An 18984-nucleotide genomic window follows, 5' to 3' on the forward strand; every position below is an offset into this window, starting at 1 on the left:
AGGGACAAGAGGAGGCACGTTCAGCAAGGCAGCACTGGATGCTGGATCCTGAATCTGCTCTTTATCCAGCAGCTCTCTTGGCAAGCTCTGCCATGGTGCCACGCTCTGGGACTTCTCCCCGAACTGCTCCATTTTTCATCAACAATAACATGAAAAGTGAAAGGACAGTAATTCTCCATTTCCTGCAAGCCCTGCAGAGAACCCTCTAGAAGGGGCTCTGTGCACAGATATCCCCAGTGAATTGCATGGCCGCACAACACAGGGTCTCCTGTCACAGCAAATTGCAGCCGGAGCAACCTCCTTGCCAATGCCAATAGCCTTTTGATCAACTCCAGACTGAGGATTTGATTCTCTCCAATGCTCCGTTGGAAAGAAGCCTTTTCCTTCACAAGCAATTACTTGGATTGTCAGGGGAGGTCTGTTCTGTTTCCTAGGAAGACACAGGAAAATGTGAGCAGAGGAGACAAAAGCTATAGAACGAGGCACCACTGGGAGTTGAACCTAGGATCTCCTGTTTACTAGACAGGTGCTTTAGCCTACTAAGCCATGGTGCCTTCCCCAGCAGGCCACTTGCAACCACTCCACTTGATGGTCCAAGACTACACCTTCAAATTCCAAAGTAAAAATGTTCCCCATTTCCCTCAAGACTTGCAGACCTTGAGCAGGCTGGCTCAGTGCACAGAAAGCCACAGCTGAGCTGACAGAGGGCTTCTAACATGCGCTTCTCCCACAAGCTGCTGTGATCAGATACTGATTAGTGCTCTGTGTTTCAGTCACAGCAGCTTCAGCTCAACTCTGAGTCATGGTAACCTTTCCATCAGCTCCAGATTTACAACTTAACACTTTCCAAGACTTAGCTGCAAGGAAGGGTCTCTGTGTCTTGAACAAGTACTTACAAGGATTGTGTAGTGAGGTCTTTTCTTTTCATGAGAAGAAATAAAAGAAAGGAGCCTGACAGAAAAGCCAGGTTCAGCAAGGAAGAACTGGCAGGTCAAGCCAGGATCTCCTGGTGAGTAGGAAGACTCTTCAGCCAGTTCTGCCCAAAGATCACTATCTAGAGGCCACTTCCCACAGAGACCAATTATAGTTACAGACCCATCCTGAAATTGGAGCAGGATATTTTAAAGCTTATTCTCACAGTAAAGTAACACAATTCAGCCATGTCGGCACAGAGGAGAAAACACTCCTTCATTTCATAGTTATTGCTACTGATCTCACTGACAAATTTCCTTTTCTCGGGGCTGCTCCCAGAACTTTAGGGAGTTTTTCCTCTTCTCCCTTCCAGCTGTGGTGATGGGACTGCAGCAGCTCCCCAAGGCCAGCTTTGCTCTTTCACTTACATCCTTCACTGCTCTGGCTGAAGCTGTGTTTGCCACCAGTTTAATCCTTAGCTGAGACCTCAGGTACCAGCAGCTAGTTACAAAGGCTCAATTCCCATCACCATCAGTGGGAGGTTATCCACGGCTGCAGGATTTGGCCCATGGACAGTCAAGGTGCTACAGCAGCTACATTCTTATGTGGTGAGTCCTGCAGCCTATTACCAAACTGCTCTGCCATAGTCTGCAGGGGGCCTGACTTGCTGAGAATCTGGCAGAAGAGAGACCCTGGAGCAGAGAAGGAAAATGTCCTCAGCAGTCACAGCCGGCAGGAGCAGCAAAGACTGAGTATCAGACACACTTTTTCACCAGGACAATAAATGTGCACAACCCCCTGATATATTCTCATTTCACTCCCCCTCCCAAGGAAGCCCTATTCTGCTCTATTACACTCTCATGGGATGAGAGGGAAGGTCCTCTCATGGGTAAATAACTGGTTACAAGGTAGGAATAAATGGTGAGTTTTCAAAATGGAGAGAGGTCAATAGTGGTGTCCCCCAGGAGGTCTGGGACAAGTGCTATTCAACATATTTATAAATGATCTGGAAAAAGGGGTAAACAGCGAGGTGGCAACATTTGCAGATGATCCAAAACTACTCAGGAAAGTTAAGTCCAAAGCAGCCTGCGAAGAGTTACAAAAAGAGCTCACAAAACTGGGTTAGAGGGCAACAAAATGGCAGATTTGTTGATAAATGCAAAGTGATGCACATTGGAAAACATAATCCCAACTATACATATAAAACGATGAGGCCAAAAATAGCTGTTGCCACTCAAGTGAGGGATTTTGGAGTCACTGCGGATAGTTCTATGAAAACATCCACTCAATGTGCAATGACGGTCAAAAAAGCAAAGAGAATCTTGGGAATCATTAAGAAAGGGATAGAGAATAAGACAGAAAATATCATATTGCTTATGGCCGACCACATGCATTGGCCTCCCCTCAGGCAGGGGACTTATAGGCCCTTCTGCCAGTTGGTGTTGGCAGCAGCAAGGGCTGGGTTCAATGTCTAGGGGAGGAGAGCAGCAGAAAGGGAGGAGGAGAGAGAGTCCCAAGAGCAGAGTGCAAACTGACCAGCTGAGGGTCTCATAGGAGTCCTGCAATGACAGTAGCTCCAGGTCCCATCAGGGCTGCCCAAATGGGGGAGTAAGTGGAGCAATTTGCCCTGGGCCCCGCAGGGGCCCCCACAAGAGTTTTTGGGGGCTCCTGGAGCGGGGTCCTTTACTAACTCCGGGAGCTCTGGAAAACTCTCGTGGGGTCCGGGCCTCCGGAGATTCTTCCGCTCTGGATCTTAGGCGGCAATTCGGCGGCGGGGAGTCCTTCATGAATGATAAGTGACTTCATTAAAGTGTTGAAGTGCCTTAATGGAGAGAAAAGATCGGGTATGAAAGGGCTCTTTAATCTCGCAGAGAAAGGCATAACAAGATCCAATGGCTGGAAGGTGAAAAGAGACAAATTCATATTACAAATAAGGCACAAATATTCAACAGCGAGGATGATTCACCACAGGAACAAGCTACCAAGGAAAGTGGTGGATTCACCATCTCTTGATGTCATTTAATGAAGACTAGATGCCTTTCTGGAATATGTTGGCCTCAAAAGTAGCTCTTGTGTCATACAGGAGGCGTGTGATATGCAGGGGGTCAGATTAGATGCTCTAATGGTCTCTTCTGGCCATAAAGTCGACTAATTTCTGAAAAACTGAGTGTAGCATTGGGAGCAGCGTCTGATGTTTTCCTGTCTAGCCGGCTTGCTGCCTAGAACGAACGCTCCTTGAGTGGGGTGATCCACAGGGAGTAGCTCAAACCTCCAAAGTGCCTGGGCAGGGGCAGGACATTAGCCCAGCAAGGGAGGGGTGTGGCAGTGACATCACAAAGGCCTTTTGCAGGACCTCAGACTATTGGTCAAAGGTGGTGGGGAGGTGGTGACCTCACAGAGAGATGCTGACATCAGCCAGGCAGGACAGGGGCGAGGGGCCAGGGAAACCTCAGTGACCCCTGTGGCTTTGCTTCAGCAAGTCTCCTTCTCCAGGTCTCTCTTTGAGGACTGAGAGAGTATTCGGGTTCACGTACGTCAGCGCCAGGAGGAACCTCTTTCGAGTTTTCTCCTTCCCTTTTAGTGATTTTACAAGAAAACAGCCGTCCCTGTTTAGAAGGTAAGAGCCTCCTCGAGGGAAGGGGTGTCATGGTGGTGTCACAGTTCGGATGCCGGTGCCCCCCCTACAATGTATGGAAGCTCCCGCCACCCTGCTCTGTGTTCACAGGGCGGGAGAGAGCAGCATCCATGGCAGTGATTTGCTCCTGGCTGCCGGAGCAGAGCAGCAGGCTCAGCTGTGAGAACTTCCCAGAGCGATGAAAGGGGAGGGGCCCATGGCTCTGTAGCAGGAATGCAGGGCAGGCGAGTTCACGGCGGGCATTGTGGGTTACTGGAGGAGGCCAGTTATGGTGATATAATGAACAGCAGCATCTACTCTGTCACTTTAAGTTTGCTGCAAAAAGCTCTAGACCTCTCATCGAAGTCGTTTTATTTTGTCACCAAAACAGGGCAGTTTTGTCACCAGACGTGGCATTGCAGTGTGTGCACCCGCCACAAGCTGCCGACCGAGGGAGTGTTGTGTGTTTTTCACACACCTGAGCAATATAATTCTGCTGAAACAACTTTGTAGTGCAGACCGGGCCAAAGATTGACTCACACACAACTTGGAAGGAAAACGTCACCTGCTCCTCTGCTTTGCAGAATCCAAACACAAGTAAAGCTTGTCAGGCCCCTGTAAAGATGGCAGGGAGTCAGGTGTGGGCAGGGCCGGCTCTGGCTTTTTTGCCGCCCCAAGCAAAAAAAAATGGGGTGGGGCCACCGGAGCAACAAAACAGGGGGGAAAAAACGGCACGGGTGGAGCGGCAAAGCGGGGGTGTGTGGGGGATACGGCGCGGCTGAAGCGGCAAAGCGGGGGGCGACACGATGTGGCTGGAGTGGCAAAGTGGCGGGGGACAACACAAAAACGGTGGGGCTGGAGCAGCAAAGCAGGGGGGTGGGGGGAAAAACAACGGCGTGGCCGGCAAAGCAGGGGGAAAAAAAAAACCCTACAGGGCGGCCGGAGCCAATGGACTCCCTGTGCTGCAGAGTGCGCGCCCGGTCTAGTGGGGGGTGGGGGAAGGGGAGGGAGCGGGGGGAGAGAGAAGGGGGGTGGCCAGCGCTTCAGCGGGGCACTCACCACGCGGCCCCGACCGCCACACCGCCTGGCACCCTCACTCCTTCTCTAGACTAACCAGTCCTAATATACTGTAACATGGTTATATTCCACCACCTTCACTGGTTACACCCAACAAAATTAATTATACAGCCGACAGAAACAATCACAGACCCAGACAGAGACCATGCAAATAAACATACAAAACAATACAGAAGGGAGGATTTCACAACTACATCTGTACAGACATAAGGGTTTTCCAGCTGTGTCTATTGATAAGTGAGTTCTTGCCAGACAGGATGCTACCAAACTAAGTTTCCCTTTCTCTGGAGGTGATGGAATATCAGGGCAGGATTGTATTCCTAACAGCCCAATCGCACCTTATTTCAATGTGACTAGTTGGGAATGTGAGGATGTGACCATACACTTCCCACCTTATGGCTGCCTTTGCTGCTTAGCCGAAGAACCAGGCCTCAGACTGTCACAGTGAGAGAAGGCCATTACACAGACAGACAGTGATTTTTTATTCTTTCTCTTATATCTTTATAACTAGCTAAGTGATAAAAATACACCTAAATTCTTAAAGTACAGGCCTTTGCAGACAGGCCTGAATCATATGTATCCTAACAGTCCTGGAGGTCAGGCAGCCTCTGGGTAAGGGGGTGGGGACTCAGATCCTCCCACTGGCCAATTCCACCAGAGTCATGTATAAACCAGGGAAGTTCTCCACAATAGCCAGACCAGATGCCCCCTTTACACTTATGCTCTGTCCTCACTGCTTCTCTGTCTCTCTTCCCCTCATCTCTGCTGCTCCCCCCTCTGGGCTTTCTCAGCACCTGACCCCACAGCTCTCCCTGCCAGCCAGAGACTGCGCTATCTGCACCCGCAGATGTGGCCTCTCTCCTGATTGCTAAGGAAAGGAACCTTCCCAGGAAATGGCCACAGCTTCTGGGAATCCCTGTGTGGCTGTGAACAGAGTTTGGCTCCTGGCACACCAGGCAACTTAAAAGCTGAGCACCCAGACAGGGGCTTGAACCCTGGACCCTCAGATTAAGAGCCTGATGCTCTACCAACTGAGCTACCTGGGCTTGTTAGGAAACATTTTCACCATTCACCACAAGAGTGATTATCCCAGTGTGCAGGCAAGAGTGAGCAGGCAGGCAAAAGAGAGGCAAAAAAAGTCCCAGGAACCCCTCCTCTTTTTCTGCACAGCCACTGCCTGTAAGCAGGATTCCTCCTCCTCCTCAGGGAGACTAAATCTCTGTGCCCAGACAGCCGGTCCATCCGCTGCATCTCAATCCCCGATGCCCGAGCCTCCCTGCCAAAGCCCTGCACCTGGCCCCATACAATTAAGTCTCACGTCTCGCTGGGAACTCGACTTCTTGTGCCCAGAGAGTCTCGCCCCCCCTCAGCAGATGACCTGAGAAACACAGTGTCCGGCTTTTCCAAAGAAGAGCTTAGACCCCCTCATCATGTGGCCTAAAGGATAAGGCATCTCCCTGTGGATCGGATGATTCAGGATTTGAGTCCCCTCGTGGTTGTGCTCACTTTGTGCTGAAAGTCCTGCTTTCTTCAGGGCTTGAACCTCTTCTTAGCCGCTCAGGCCAGTGCTCTGGCTTCAGCTAGAGCCCCGGGAAGGAGTTGGGGTTTGGGTGTCACAAAGGCTGGGGCATGAGCCCCAGGTGCTTCCAGTCTTGCCTTGGCCATTCCTGACTTGCCAAAGAAAATGGGCGGCTCCACTGCCAAAGTGAGCACCATGAGTGGGAACGGTCAGAGGCCCCACCAGGGGGGCTGGCCCTGCTTTCTTACCTTCTTCTGATGTTGGCCACAGAGCATCAGCAGCCGCCCTGCAGGCTGGTCTGTGAGTGGCCTTCAGTGGGGGTTTGGCATGGCAGGGAGCAGGGAGCAGGCTGGCCTGGTGTCTCTGTGGCTGTCTGGTGGCCACGCATAGGCATGGTCCTGCCCTCGTCTAGCTCGGCCTTCCATTGCTCTGTGGCTTTTAAACCTTCCTTTGGAGCTGTCAGCACCAGCCGCCTCTGCTCTAGGTGCCCAGAGGAGGAGAGGTGCTGGGCTCCCGCCTGGGACTCTGCCTCCCTCCTGCCTAGCCCTGACTATCAAACCTGGCCCTGGCCCTCCTTCCTTCAAGTGCCAGGTGGACAAGAGGCAACATGTGGCTACAAGCAAAATGGCCAAACTTGTGGGCATCAGGTGAAGCTGTGAGAATCCCGACCCTCAGGTGTCAGTAGCCAGTTCTAGAGCCCTGACCCACCACAGCCATAATAACCCAACAGGATGGGAAAGACTGGCTCTTGAACAACTGGAAACAGGGAAGTTGAGCACTGTGAGCTCCAGGGCTTTACCACAAGCCAACACAAGGTCCCACTGAGAATTGAACTCAGGCCTGGTCCACACTAAAAAGGGGGTTCAAATTAGGGTATGCAAATTAAGCTACAGGAATAGCGTAGCTGAATTCGAAGTACCCTAATTCGAACTACTCACCCGTCCATACGCGGCGGGGTCGAACTCCGCGGCTCCCCTGTCGACTCCACCACTGCCGTTTGCAGTGGTGGAGTACCACAGTCGACCGCGGCGCTTCCGGAGTTCGAACTATCGCGTCTAGATCAGACGCAATCGTTCGAACTCCGTGAAGTCGAACTCACCGCGTCAACCCGCGCAGTGAGTATGGACCTGCCGTCAGATTGCAGGATTCAGAGTCCTGAGTGCTGCCCGTTACACCATGGGACCAGCTTGTGCTGCTTTTTCTGCACATCGGTGACCCTCACGGGGCCGGCTTGTATAAGGGACTGTTGGCCCCTTAATGAAACTTAGTGGGGGTTTGGTTGGTAGTTCCCAGTCCCAATAGAAGGGGGAAGGGCCAATGGGAAATCAGGCACCTGAGACTGACAGTCCGCAGGGGCAATGGGGAGAGGCCAAAGCTCCAAGTTAGCCGCACTGACAGGCCAGGCAGTGTAATGAGGGAGTCACCAGGCCAGGGGGGTCCCATCCTCCGTGGGAGCTGGAACTGCCTGGGCCAGAGTGGGGCAGAGCTAAGGAGAGAGCAGGAGCCCGAGAAGAGCCGGGGATCAGAGCTGTGCAGGTGTAGTGCCAGAAACTGCTCCCTGTAGGACTTTGCTACCTGCAGCAGTTACTGAGACCTGAGGTTGTTCTTATTTGCTGACTTGTCCAAATTGGCTAAAACTTGACAGTGGTTTCTCTAGCAAAGGCCAGTCCCTGGCCCCTTGGTCCAGACATCCTCATTCACACCAGGCTTCAAGTTGAAAATCATTTCCCCTTCCCGCTCTGTGGAGGGGAGACTGTTAAACGCGCTCTCTGTGCACATGACTAAGCAAAGGGAACAAACCCCCAATCCCCCCTGTGCTTTGGGGGCCAGGTTTGCGGTGGGAATTCTGTAGTTCAGATGACTTCACGTCTGGGCATTGGGATTTTTTACCAGTTTCTCTGGCATTGGGGAAGTTTTGTGCTGATGGCTGAGTGGTTAAGGCGTTGGAGTTGAAATCCAATAGGGTTCCCCTGCGCAGGTTCGAATCCTGCTCACAGCGAGGCCTGTGCTTTAGCCAGTTTCTCACCCGGGCAACACCTCTGTACAACCCCCTGAGACACTCTCAATTCTCTCTCCACCCCAAGGAAATTCCCATCCCCCCGCCCTCCTCCTCCTCCCCCCCATCCTCAGTGCTCCCACCCCAACCTCAGTGCCCTGCCCCTAATTGATTCCAGCCCATTTCTCCATGGCTGGGCCCCACTTTCCCATCCCCAGGGTGGGGGGTTCCTCATCTCCAATCTCTGCTGCCCCCCAACCTGCTGGGTTCCCCTTTTCAGCCACTGTGGGGTCCTCCAACCCGCCCCCACCCATCCACTCTGGGCTCTAAATCCCACCTTCCCACAATGCACCTTGGTAACCCCACCCTCCTCTATCCCTAATCCCCCTAGTCCCTTCCCTGGGGTCCCCCTGGGCACCCCAACCCACAGTCCGGCCCCACATACACCCCAGTCACTCATCACACGCTGAGCTAGTCCTTCAGGGGCCCCCACAGCCCCCCAAACTCCTCCATCCATGAGCCCCGTGGACCTGTGGCTGGGAAGGTGGGGAAGCTCCCACTTTGATGCCCAGAACCCCCCTTATCACCCGCTAGCTCCTGGTATTCTGGCCAGTGTCCAACTTCCCCTTCGCTGTTGGTCTTCAAACCTCCTCCAAGCAACCCCCCCCCCAGTCCCTTAAGCTGCCAAACCTCCCCTGGAGCCCAACCCTGGGGGGGGGCACCCCACCTGAAAATCCTACGGCACCATGGGAGTGGTAGTGTCCACTGCCTCCATCTCCCCCCAGCCAGGGCAGGGCCCCCTGCACCATTGGAGTGGTCGTGTCAGGAGAAAGCAGGAGGAGCAGGTGGGGTCTGTGCTCCTGCGGGGAGGTGCTGCCCTTGCTGTGAAAAGGCCCCACCCTTAGGGGAGATGTCATCTCCCTGCCCTGCCACGCTCTGCACCAGCCCCTGCTTGTCACGGGAGCAGGGCTGGCTCCAGGCACCAGTGTAGCAAGCAGGCGCTTGGAGCGGCCAGTTCAAAGGGGCGGCCCGTCCGGTATCGGGGCAGCACGGCTGGGTCTTTGGCGGAAATTCAGTGGCGGGTCCCTCATTCCCTGTCTTAGTCTTTGAGCTGCTGCCGAATTGCTGCCAAAGAGGAAGGGGGGGAGGACTCGCCGCCGAACTGCCGCAGAAGCAGCAGTGTGGTTGAGCTGCCGCCGAAGAGCCACAGCTTGTCCTTTTTCCCCCCTCCTGCTTGGGGCGGCAGAAAAGCTGGAGCTGGCCCTGCACAGGAGGAGCAGGCTCCAGTCTGCGGAGCTGCAGCAGGGAACCCCACAGCCCAACGCCTGTCAGGCCCCCCCCGTTCTCCATGCCCCTAATCCCTCCTGCCCCCCCACCCATCAGTTAGAGAACAGGAGGCAACTTAACTTCTGCTCACTGTTCCCCGTGGGACTCTAACAGAGCGCGAACCGGAGCCACTTAACTTCCATTCGCTGTTCCCTTTATAGACGCACAGTCAGAGCTCTCACAGGCTGGGCAGCAAGGAGCTGATGCCGTTTTTCTCACCCCAGTGGATATTGCAGCCCTTAGTATAGAGGTTTGTTCTTTAAACATGGGGTCAGTCTCCTGTGGGGTTGGGCCACAGGAGAGCCCCGTGCCCCTTCCTGTGCTTCTAACCCTGCACTGTTCACCCTGCGTCCTCCCCCATGCCCCTAACCCTGTGTTGGAAAATCATAGTGCTAATGAAGCCTTTTTGTATTAGGCCTGAGTGAACCAAAGTTATGCTATGCTTGCCCAAACCGTGTTGGAAAGCTTACAGAACTCATTAGACTGAAGGCCGTGTATTTACCTATGTCAGCTATTTTGCTTATCAGTTTTATTTGGCTCCCCAAGTATATGTTGGCTCCCCAAGTGTATGCAGCTGCGTTCACATGTATGCATCCAAAGTATCTAGTACAAAGGGTCAACGGATGTATCTTGTGTCCCCTTCAGAATGACAAATGTATCCTCAACAGATGTATCTTGTAGGCCCCACAAAATGATATATGTATCCTGCGTACCCAATTATCCCCTAATAGATACATGTACAGGGTCTATAGGTCAACCAAATGACGTAGACAAACGTAGGCTAAGTTGTTTGTTTCGGGGTATAAAGGTAAGCCCATCTGGCCATGTAAGGTGTGTCTCTTTCTCTGGCACTAGCCGAGAGGAACACCCGCTCAGCTGACCGATCAATAAAGGGTGTGGTACTTGTCTTCCTGTCTCCGTGCCTCCTTGGTGTAATTAGGTAAGCTCCGGGGGAAAACGAGCCCTTTTGGCTAACAAATGGCGACTCCACGCCGGGACTTCTCTCCCTGTTGGGGGCGCTGACCGGCGGCCGAGGACGGCTCAGGAGAGTGGCCACCTTGAGCTATTGGTTTGCTCAAGCTCCGGGTCGCCGCAATCGGCCGGGATGGCTACGCCCCCTCCACAGAGAACTCCAGCCGACACGGAAGCAAGACAGTACCAGAAGAGGGGAGTCCACCTGCCGGACGCGGCCACTCCGGGCGCGGTAAGTGCGTTTACCTCCTGGGTTTTGAGGATTAACGCCCCCGAAGAGTGAGGGTTGGGACCTTGGGCCCCTAATGGTAAAGGAACCCACAAATAGGAAGGTGTGTGTGAGTAGAAAATGGGTAAGGGACAGTCTAAACATTCCACCTCACCCCCTAAGGGTACCCCAGCATATTATATGTACGTACATTATGGTTTTAAAACCTGCAGGTATTTAGAGAATTGGAATCTTTATACGCGTGAAGATCCATCTAAACAATGCCCATTAAAAGGTACCTTTAATCTAGATAAGATCATATATCTCAGAGGAGCTTTTAATCACCAAAGAAAAGCCTCTGACACAGTGTGAGCAATTTGTCTAGGAATGGGTTAATTTGAAATTCAGCTTGGCAGAGAGATGAAGAAAAAGTTGTTTTACAAAGAAAAACTGCTTTCAGCCCCAGCTGGCTGTGGAAAAATAGAGACAGGCAAGCCAAAGGCAGTACAAGTTACAGAACTGAGATTACATTTGCAAAGCTTAACTGTTTGGTGAGATCCAACAGTCTGACTTTGTGACGGATGCCGGTGCTGGTGTGGCTTGGTGACACTGGAGAAGCCACAGGTAGCTGACCTGGACTAGAATCTCTGAAAGAGACACCGCAGGAGATTCCAGGGTGTAAAAGAACAGCCTTCCCAAGAGCGGAAGCATGTTGGAAATTCTGAACAAGCTATATACAGGATAATCTCCCGTCCACCTATTCCCCTTTTCTGAATGTTATATACAGACGTGGCCAGTCTGGATATGTGTAAGTATGGGGCATTCATATTTTTTTTATGAGTGATGTGGAAGCGTTCCCAACACTCTCCATTGTTGTTTTATTATTTGTAATGAAGCTTTAAAATTTGGTTATATGGTGTGTTTTCTCTATCCTCCCCCACCGTCCTGCAGTGTCAGTTTGATCACCTGACATGAGGCATAAATTGGTAACAGAAATTTGTCACAGTTTGGTGAGCAATAGAGAATGGGGGAACCCTGTAGAATTTACACCATCTATTTGTTTTACCCTTGTTGTTTTATGTTTGTTTTATTTGGTTCTGTTGGTGTTATATGTTGAGGATTGCATAATTAAAGGTGTGCCCATTCTCAGCTGCAGTAAGTCTGAGAACTGGAGAAGGGTTTAGCATTCCTCTCTCCACCCTGGTTGACCAGGAAGGGTGGCAGGTGAAAGGATCTACCCCCAGTCGTAGCAGGACTGGGCAATAGAGTAGTTGGAGAAAAGGAAGCCCTGGCTAAGCAAGTACCAGTCCTTCAGGGACTTGTTAAAATTTAACCATTTGTGCTCAGCATACGCCGTAACAGCAGTGTGTTTGCTACAAGAGGCAATTAAATAGTTAAACGCCAGTGGGCCATGTGTTTTGCCCAGGTGGCGAGCCTCACACGGGAGGACTCGGGTAGTCTTGTGAATAAAATGTTTTAGGGAAAAGACCAGAAAGGTGGGGGCAGAAGCCCATGAAAGAAACGGTTCAGCAAAAAAAAAAAAAAAAAAAAAGGATCGGGCCCAGGCGGGCAGGCAACAGACAGAGAGCTTGGAGAACAGGTTGGAAACTTTTGAGGGTCTAGTGGAAGGAAGAAGTAAGTGAGTGTAAGCATGGGGATTTCAAATACTCAGAAGGATATTTGGAATGGTGATTTGAATTGGTAAGTGGCTGTTGAAAGACAAAGCAAGTGATATAAGGAAAGAGCAAGTGATTTGAAGGAGAGTGAAGAGTTAACTCTGTAGTTGCTGGAGGGAATAGTAGTTGAACTTTGTAAAAATGCTAAAGAGAAAAGTTCTTGGTGTTTTTTTTAAATGTTTGTAAATAAATTCAGGCAAAGAAATTATTAGATTGCAATCATTTGGCTATGAACAATTTTGTTGAATTAGCTGAAGAATGTATCCAGTGCTATGTAAATGAAAATTTATTAGGCTCTAAGGCACTATAAGTGGTGATGTTTTCTTTCAGTGTTTAAAAGCAGGAGTTAAAAGTAAAAAGCAAGCCAGAAAGCATCTGTATTAATGCAAATTATCTAACTGATAAGGTAAAAGCCACTGAAACCTGGGCTGCCTATAAAACATATACAAGAAAATATGGGGTAATTCCCCTGTTTTGCCTAAAATCAACAAGGGTATTTGTATATTTTAAGCAATAATTGACTGCCCAGAAGGGGTAGACCTCTGTTTTTGTCTTTCAGATAATCAAAGAAAACTAATGCCAGCTAAACAGCATACAACATACCATGATTTACTGGCAGAGTAAAAATTATGTTTTGTGTTCTATGTTCTGTCTTGTGGTGTCTGTCTCGTGGTCAGAATTGTTGTGTTTAATATTTTCATGGGATGGTCTGGTTTGAAATAAAGCAGAAGGCTTGAATTGAAATGCAGATATTTGTTTTGTTCAACTTAAAATACAAAGTGTTTGGATACATCAGAAAAATGTGATATACTAAAGTCTTATGTATTTTCTTAAGTAAAAGAAAAAAACTGCATTGGCCAAATTGCATACTAACAGTCTTTGGAAGCAAGAACATAAAAAGTTAACCCACTCCCCATATTGTACATGGGATCCTTCTGGCTACCTCAGATTTCTAGCCAGAGGGCTGGGGATGGTGGGAAGCTATTGAACTAGAGCTTGTATTAAATGAACTCATCAAAGTGGGTGTGCTTGTCCTGGCTTGTTGTTCCAAAGCTCTGTAATAAGGTTATTTTAGTAGAATGGTATATGTGGCATACATTAAATAATAAGACTAATGTACTGTATAACACCAATGTGTATGTGTTCATTGTTAACAAAAGGTGTATAAGTAAAAAGTAAAAGTTTCCTTTGTAGGTTAAAAAAGAAGCCAAAAAGGGGAAAAGGAAAAAGAACGAGTTAACTGAGAAAAACTTTAATTAGCAAGCTCAGTCCAAAAAAAAAAAAAAAAAAAAAAGAGATACACTGACTTCATTCAAGGACACTGTTCACAGTTAGCCAAGTTTTAACAACCAGAAAAGGGGGGCTTGAATATGCCCAACCAGCTGTACAATCTGCAAAGACACTAATGCAATGTGTTAGGTTTCCTTTTTACACAGGTAAAGACGCACTACCCGAAGACCCTAGCAGCCCTGCCACTCCATGGAACCTGGAGACCGGATCAATGTACAGGTCCACCAACAAAAGACTGCTTTGGCTCCACGCTGGAAAGGCCCTTATTGAGTCCTGCTGATTACCAACACCGCTGTGAAGTGCCAAAGACTGACTGCTTGGACCCATGATTCTCACTGCAAAAAGACCCGTCCACATCAGGAGAACTCTCCTATATGATTAGCCTATTCCTTCTTCTAGCTCCACTGTGCCTTCTGGACAGCAGGGAAAAAGGACAAGGTGACGTGCTAGCTAACCTCTCCCTTGTCCGCTGACAGACCTACTGTGCCTTTGAACTTTTCTAGAAGAATCAAAAACCATTACAGGGTGATGTGCTGATAATCTCTCCCCTGTAGAATGCTAAACTACAATTGTTTTGGGAAAGGAGAAGGAACGCTCACTCCACTGACATTGCCAAAGTCCAGGAATTCCTGACTAAAAAGAACATTGAGTACTGACCCTGGTAAAGAAACAAAAATTCTACACTGGCAGGAAGAAACTTGTGGGATCCTGTTTGGAAATGTGGTATTAATTGAATTTTGGGGTTTATTCTACAGGCTGCGCCCTGTGTTTTGGATAAATCCTTTAGTATGTATTGCCCTCCCTAATTGGATTTTAAATGATATCGTCTTTATCCAGTTTTCAGATCACTTTTACATACCCAGATTGCTCACAAGGGGCTGCCATTAGATTAGCACAACAAAAAGCCTGGGTTATTTCCTCTGGAAAAAGAAGAAATTGGGCAGATCCCTGTGGGCTGGGGCTAACAGTGTAACAGCCATTTGGAATATTCTTAAAGGCCAAAAACATAATAAGAAATTGGGCCGACTAGAAAGGGCCACTAGCCTTATTTCTGAAGTTCAGCTAACCCAAGTATAGGCTAAAGTTGGTGAGTTACATGTCATTTCCACCCTTAGTTCTATAACCCAGAAGTTACTGACAGAGATGGTATTGAATATCACTGAGGCTGGGAAGGCATTGCAGTGGGATCTAGTATGTTTAAAATTTCAGGATTTCCTGAATGACCAGCTGATGGCCATTTGGAGTAATCTTGAGTACCAGACTTGGCCCACTGCCCTTACAGACACATCTGAAGTACCATCTGATCTGTGGTCATGGAAACATATTTGGACACTTTCTGGATGAAAGTGTGTACATTTACAGTGCTCCTTCCAAGCATATGGACCGGTTAGGGTGGGTGTGGCTCCCACATACCGAATCCTGCCGGGTCCATGGGGAGGATGCATATGGGACTAAATTATTCACCGAGACATCTGGGAAATTAAACCATTAAGTATACCTACCTGAGTTATAGTCAGTGCCCTGATCCCTTAGTTGTTAAATGAACAAGGTTCCACTCTTTTGTCCATGCATTCATTCCTGGGTTGGGGGTGACTAAGCTTAAAAGAGCAGTTGTAAATATTTCTGCAGAGCTTCATTGCTTTTTGGCCTCAAAGTGTGAGAAAACTCAGCCAAAAGGTTTGGTGAGTATTCTCAAAGGGGGGAGTTGTTGGAAAATCATAGTGCTAATGAAGCCTTTCCGTATTAGGCCTGAGTAAACCAAAGTTATGTTATGCTTGCCCAAACTGTGTTGGAAAGCTTACAGAACTCATTAGACTGAAGGCCATGTATCTACCTAAGTCAGCTATTTCGCTTATCAGTTTTGTTTGGCTCCCCAAGTATATGTTGGCTCCCCAAGTGTATGCAGCTGCGTTCACATGTATGCATCCAAAGTATCTAGTACAAAGGGTCAACGGATGTATCTTGTGTCCCCTTCAGAATGACAAATGTATCCTCAACAGATGTATCTTGTAGCCCCCACAAAATGATATATGTATCCTGCATATCCAATTATCCCCTAATAGATACATGTACAGGGTCTATAGGTCAACCAAATGACGTAGACAAACGTAGGCTAAGTTGTTTGTTACCGGCTATAAAGGTAGGCCGCTTGGCCATGAAAGGTGTGTCTCTTTCTCTGGCACTAGCCGAGAGGAACACCCGCTCAGCTGACCGATCAATAAAGGGTGTGGTACTTGTCTTCCTGTCTCCGTGCCTCCTTGGTGTAATTAGGTAAGCTCCAGGGGGAAACGAGCCCTTTTGGCTAACACTTTCTAGTCACACTTTCTACACATCTAACATTAGTGTATAATGTAATACAGATCTATCCAACACCTGCCAGAGGTCTTCTGGTAAGGCGTATTCGGTGGCATGCCTGCCGGAGGTCCTCTGGTAAGGCGGATTCGGCAGCATGCCTGCGGGAGGTCCTCTGGTAACACGGATTCGGTGGCATGCCTGCGGGAGGTCCTCTGGTAAGGCGGATTCAGCAGCATGCCTGTGGGAGGTCTGCCGATCCTGTGCCTTCAGCGTACCACCACCGAATTGCTGCTGCAGCCGGGGCACTGGCAGAGCTCCCGCAGACATGCCGCCTAATCCGCATTACCAGGGGACCTCCTGCAGGCAGCCTGACTGCCACCCTCACAGCGACCAGCAGGCCACCCCCCCGCCGCTTGCTGCGCTGGTGCCTGGAGCCACCCCTGTCCCTGACCCAGGGCAGAGGATATTGGAAGCTGAACATCCAGAGCTTGCAAGATAAAGGAGCAGGGGGCCGAGGCCTGGCATTGTTGGCAGAAGGGGAAAGCATCAGAGGGTTCTGTGGTTACCAGGGGGATTGGTGGGAGTCGGTGAGGGAGGAGTTGGCGGCTTTGTTCTGGCAGTCGTGCAAACACCACAACATTAAAGAAACCAACAGTGCCAAGTCCTGCAGTGTCGCCTGTGGGATTTCCACAAGACCATCCAGGCTGGGGAACCAGTCAGCGTGTGACTGTAGAACAGGATCAAGCGACAGCTGCCCGAGTTCCAGGAGATGAGGCTGCAGTTGGCTGATATGAGCGGGAGCACTGAGTGAAGGGAGGGGCGGCCTCCCCTGACATTTTTGCAGCCTGCAGGGAATGGAGACAAAGCAGGGGGATGCGGGGACTCAGGGCAGGACCCGCGGATCCAGCCGTGCAGGCCCACAGTCGCTGGAGGAGGAGAGAGAGTCCTGCGAGAGGAAGCCGCTGGTGGGAAGCAATAAGTGCAGAGTGGAAGCCAGCCAGCTGAGAGTCACAGGGGTCTAGAAAACAAAACAGCAGCAGGTCCCATGGTGTAATGGGCAGCACTCAGGACTCTGAATCCTGGAATCTGAGTTCAAATCTCAGTGGGGCCTCTGCCAAGTAGGGTGGTTTGCTGGAAAGCCTTGGAGCCCAATGTGCTCGGTTACCCTCTCCCTGGCTGAACTAGAGTGATGTTTTGTTTCTCCTCCTCCTGGGTCACTGGTGCCCACTGGCAATGGGTCTCTGGTCCAGCTGGGCCACCATAGGGCGGGGTCCTAGAACTTAACCGTCTGGCTAGAGATTCCTGCGGGTTGACCTGACGGTTGGGTTTCTTTCTGCTTCACCTGATGCCCACAACTTTGGTCCCTGTCGCTGCAGCTCTTCCTCTTGCCCACATGGCATTTAAAGGAAGGAGGGCCAGGGCCAGGCTTCATAGTCAGGGCTAGGCAGGAGGGAGGCAGAGTCCCAGGCGGGAGCCCAGCACCTCTCCTCCTCTGGGCACCTGGAGCAGAGGCGGCTGGTGCTGACAGCTCCAAGGGAAGGCTTAAAAACCACAGAGCAACTGAGGTCAGGGCCAGAGGAGGGCAGGACCATGCCTATGTGTGGCCTTCAGATGGGCACAAAAACACTCAGCCAGCCTGCTCCCTGCCATGCCAAACCCCCACTGAAGGCCACCCGCAGAGGAGCATGCAGGGCGGCTGCTGTCGCTCTGTGGCCAGCATCAGAAGACGGTAGGAAAGCAGGGCCAGCCCCCCTGGTGGGGCCTCTTACCGTTCCCACGCTCTGTGCTCACTTTGGCAGTGGGGCAGGAGATTTTACCCCAAGAGGCTTTTCCCCAGCTGGCGAGAAACAGAGAAAGACCCAGGCTCCAAAGACGCTGTGTAGCAAGTGCCCTCCAGCACAGGGACAGGTGCACACGCTAGCCCGGGCAGCCGCCCATTTTCTTTGGCAAGTCAGGAAGGGCAAAGCCGAGACTGGAAGCACCTGGGGCTCATGCCCCAGCCTTTGTGACACCCACCCCCCAACTCCTTCCCGGGGCTCTAGCTGAAGCCAGAGCATTGGCCTGAGCGGCCAAGAAGAGGTTCCAGCTGTGAAGAGAGCAGGACTTGCAGCACAAAGTGAGCACAACCACGAGGGGACTCAAATCCTGAATCATCCGATCCACAGGGAGATGCCTTATCCTTTAGGCCACATGATGAGGGGGTCTAAGCTCTTCTTTGGAAAAGCCGGACACTGTGTTTCTCGGGTCATCTACTGAGCGGGGCTGAGACTCTCTGGGCACAAGAAGTCGAGTTCCCAGCGAGATGTGAGACTTAATTCTATGGGGCCAGGTGCAGGGCTTTGGCAGGGAGGCTCAGGCATGGGGGATTGGGGTGCAGCGGACAGGCTGGCTGTCTAGGTGCTTAGATTTAGTCTCACTGAGGAGGAGGAGGGGGAACCCTGCTGACAGGCAGTGGCTGTGCAGAAAAAGAGGAGGGGTTCCTGGGACTTTTTTTGCCTCTCGTTTGCCTGCCTGCTTGCTCTTGTGCTGAACGGTGAAGGAAAAGGATAAATGGACACAAATCAGATATTAGGAATGGCAATATACAAAAACCTGTAGGAGAACACTTCAACCTCCCTGGCCACACAATAGCAGATCTTAAGGTGGCCATCCTGCAGCAAAAAAACTTCAGGACCAGACTTCAAAGAGAAACTGCTGAGCTCCAGTTCATCTGCAAATTTGACACCATCAGTTCAGGATTAAACAAAGACTGTGAATGGCTTGCCAATTACAGAACCAGTTTCTCCTCCCTTGGTTTTCACACCTCAACTGCTAGAACAGGGCCTCATCCTCCCTGATTGAACTAACCTCGTTATCTCTAGCTTGCTTCTTGCTTGCATATATAAACCTGCCCCTGGAAATTTCCACCACTTGCATCCGAAGAAGTGGGTATTCACCCACGAAAGCTCATGCTGCAAAACGTCTGTTAGTCTATAAGGTGCCACAGGATTCTTTATTGCTTTAACGGTGAAGATGTTTCTCAACAAGCCCAGGTAGCTCAGTTGGTTGAGCATCAGGCTCTTAATCTGAGGGTCCAGGGTTCAAGCCCCTGTCTGGGTG

General features: G+C 50.5%; 5 non-coding genes across 5 annotated transcripts; 3 read left to right on the forward strand and 2 right to left on the reverse strand.

Moving 5' to 3' along the window:
- Positions 1-480: 480 nt before the first annotated feature.
- TRNAT-AGU lies at positions 481-554 on the reverse strand. The gene has a single exon. It is a non-coding gene; the product is annotated as a tRNA-Thr (tRNA).
- Positions 555-5576: 5022 nt separating this feature from the next.
- On the reverse strand, positions 5577-5649 carry TRNAK-CUU. The gene has a single exon. It is a non-coding gene; the product is annotated as a tRNA-Lys (tRNA).
- Positions 5650-8041: 2392 nt separating this feature from the next.
- On the forward strand, positions 8042-8121 carry TRNAS-UGA. The gene has a single exon. It is a non-coding gene; the product is annotated as a tRNA-Ser (tRNA).
- Positions 8122-16924: 8803 nt separating this feature from the next.
- TRNAQ-CUG lies at positions 16925-16996 on the forward strand. Its single transcript has one exon. It is a non-coding gene; the product is annotated as a tRNA-Gln (tRNA).
- A 1915-nt stretch (positions 16997-18911) lies between these two features.
- On the forward strand, positions 18912-18984 carry TRNAK-CUU. Its single transcript has one exon. It is a non-coding gene; the product is annotated as a tRNA-Lys (tRNA).

Source organism: Mauremys mutica, unplaced genomic scaffold (assembly GCF_020497125.1).
Source record: "Mauremys mutica isolate MM-2020 ecotype Southern unplaced genomic scaffold, ASM2049712v1 001319F_np12_obj, whole genome shotgun sequence".
Taxonomy (NCBI): Eukaryota; Metazoa; Chordata; order Testudines; family Geoemydidae; genus Mauremys; species Mauremys mutica.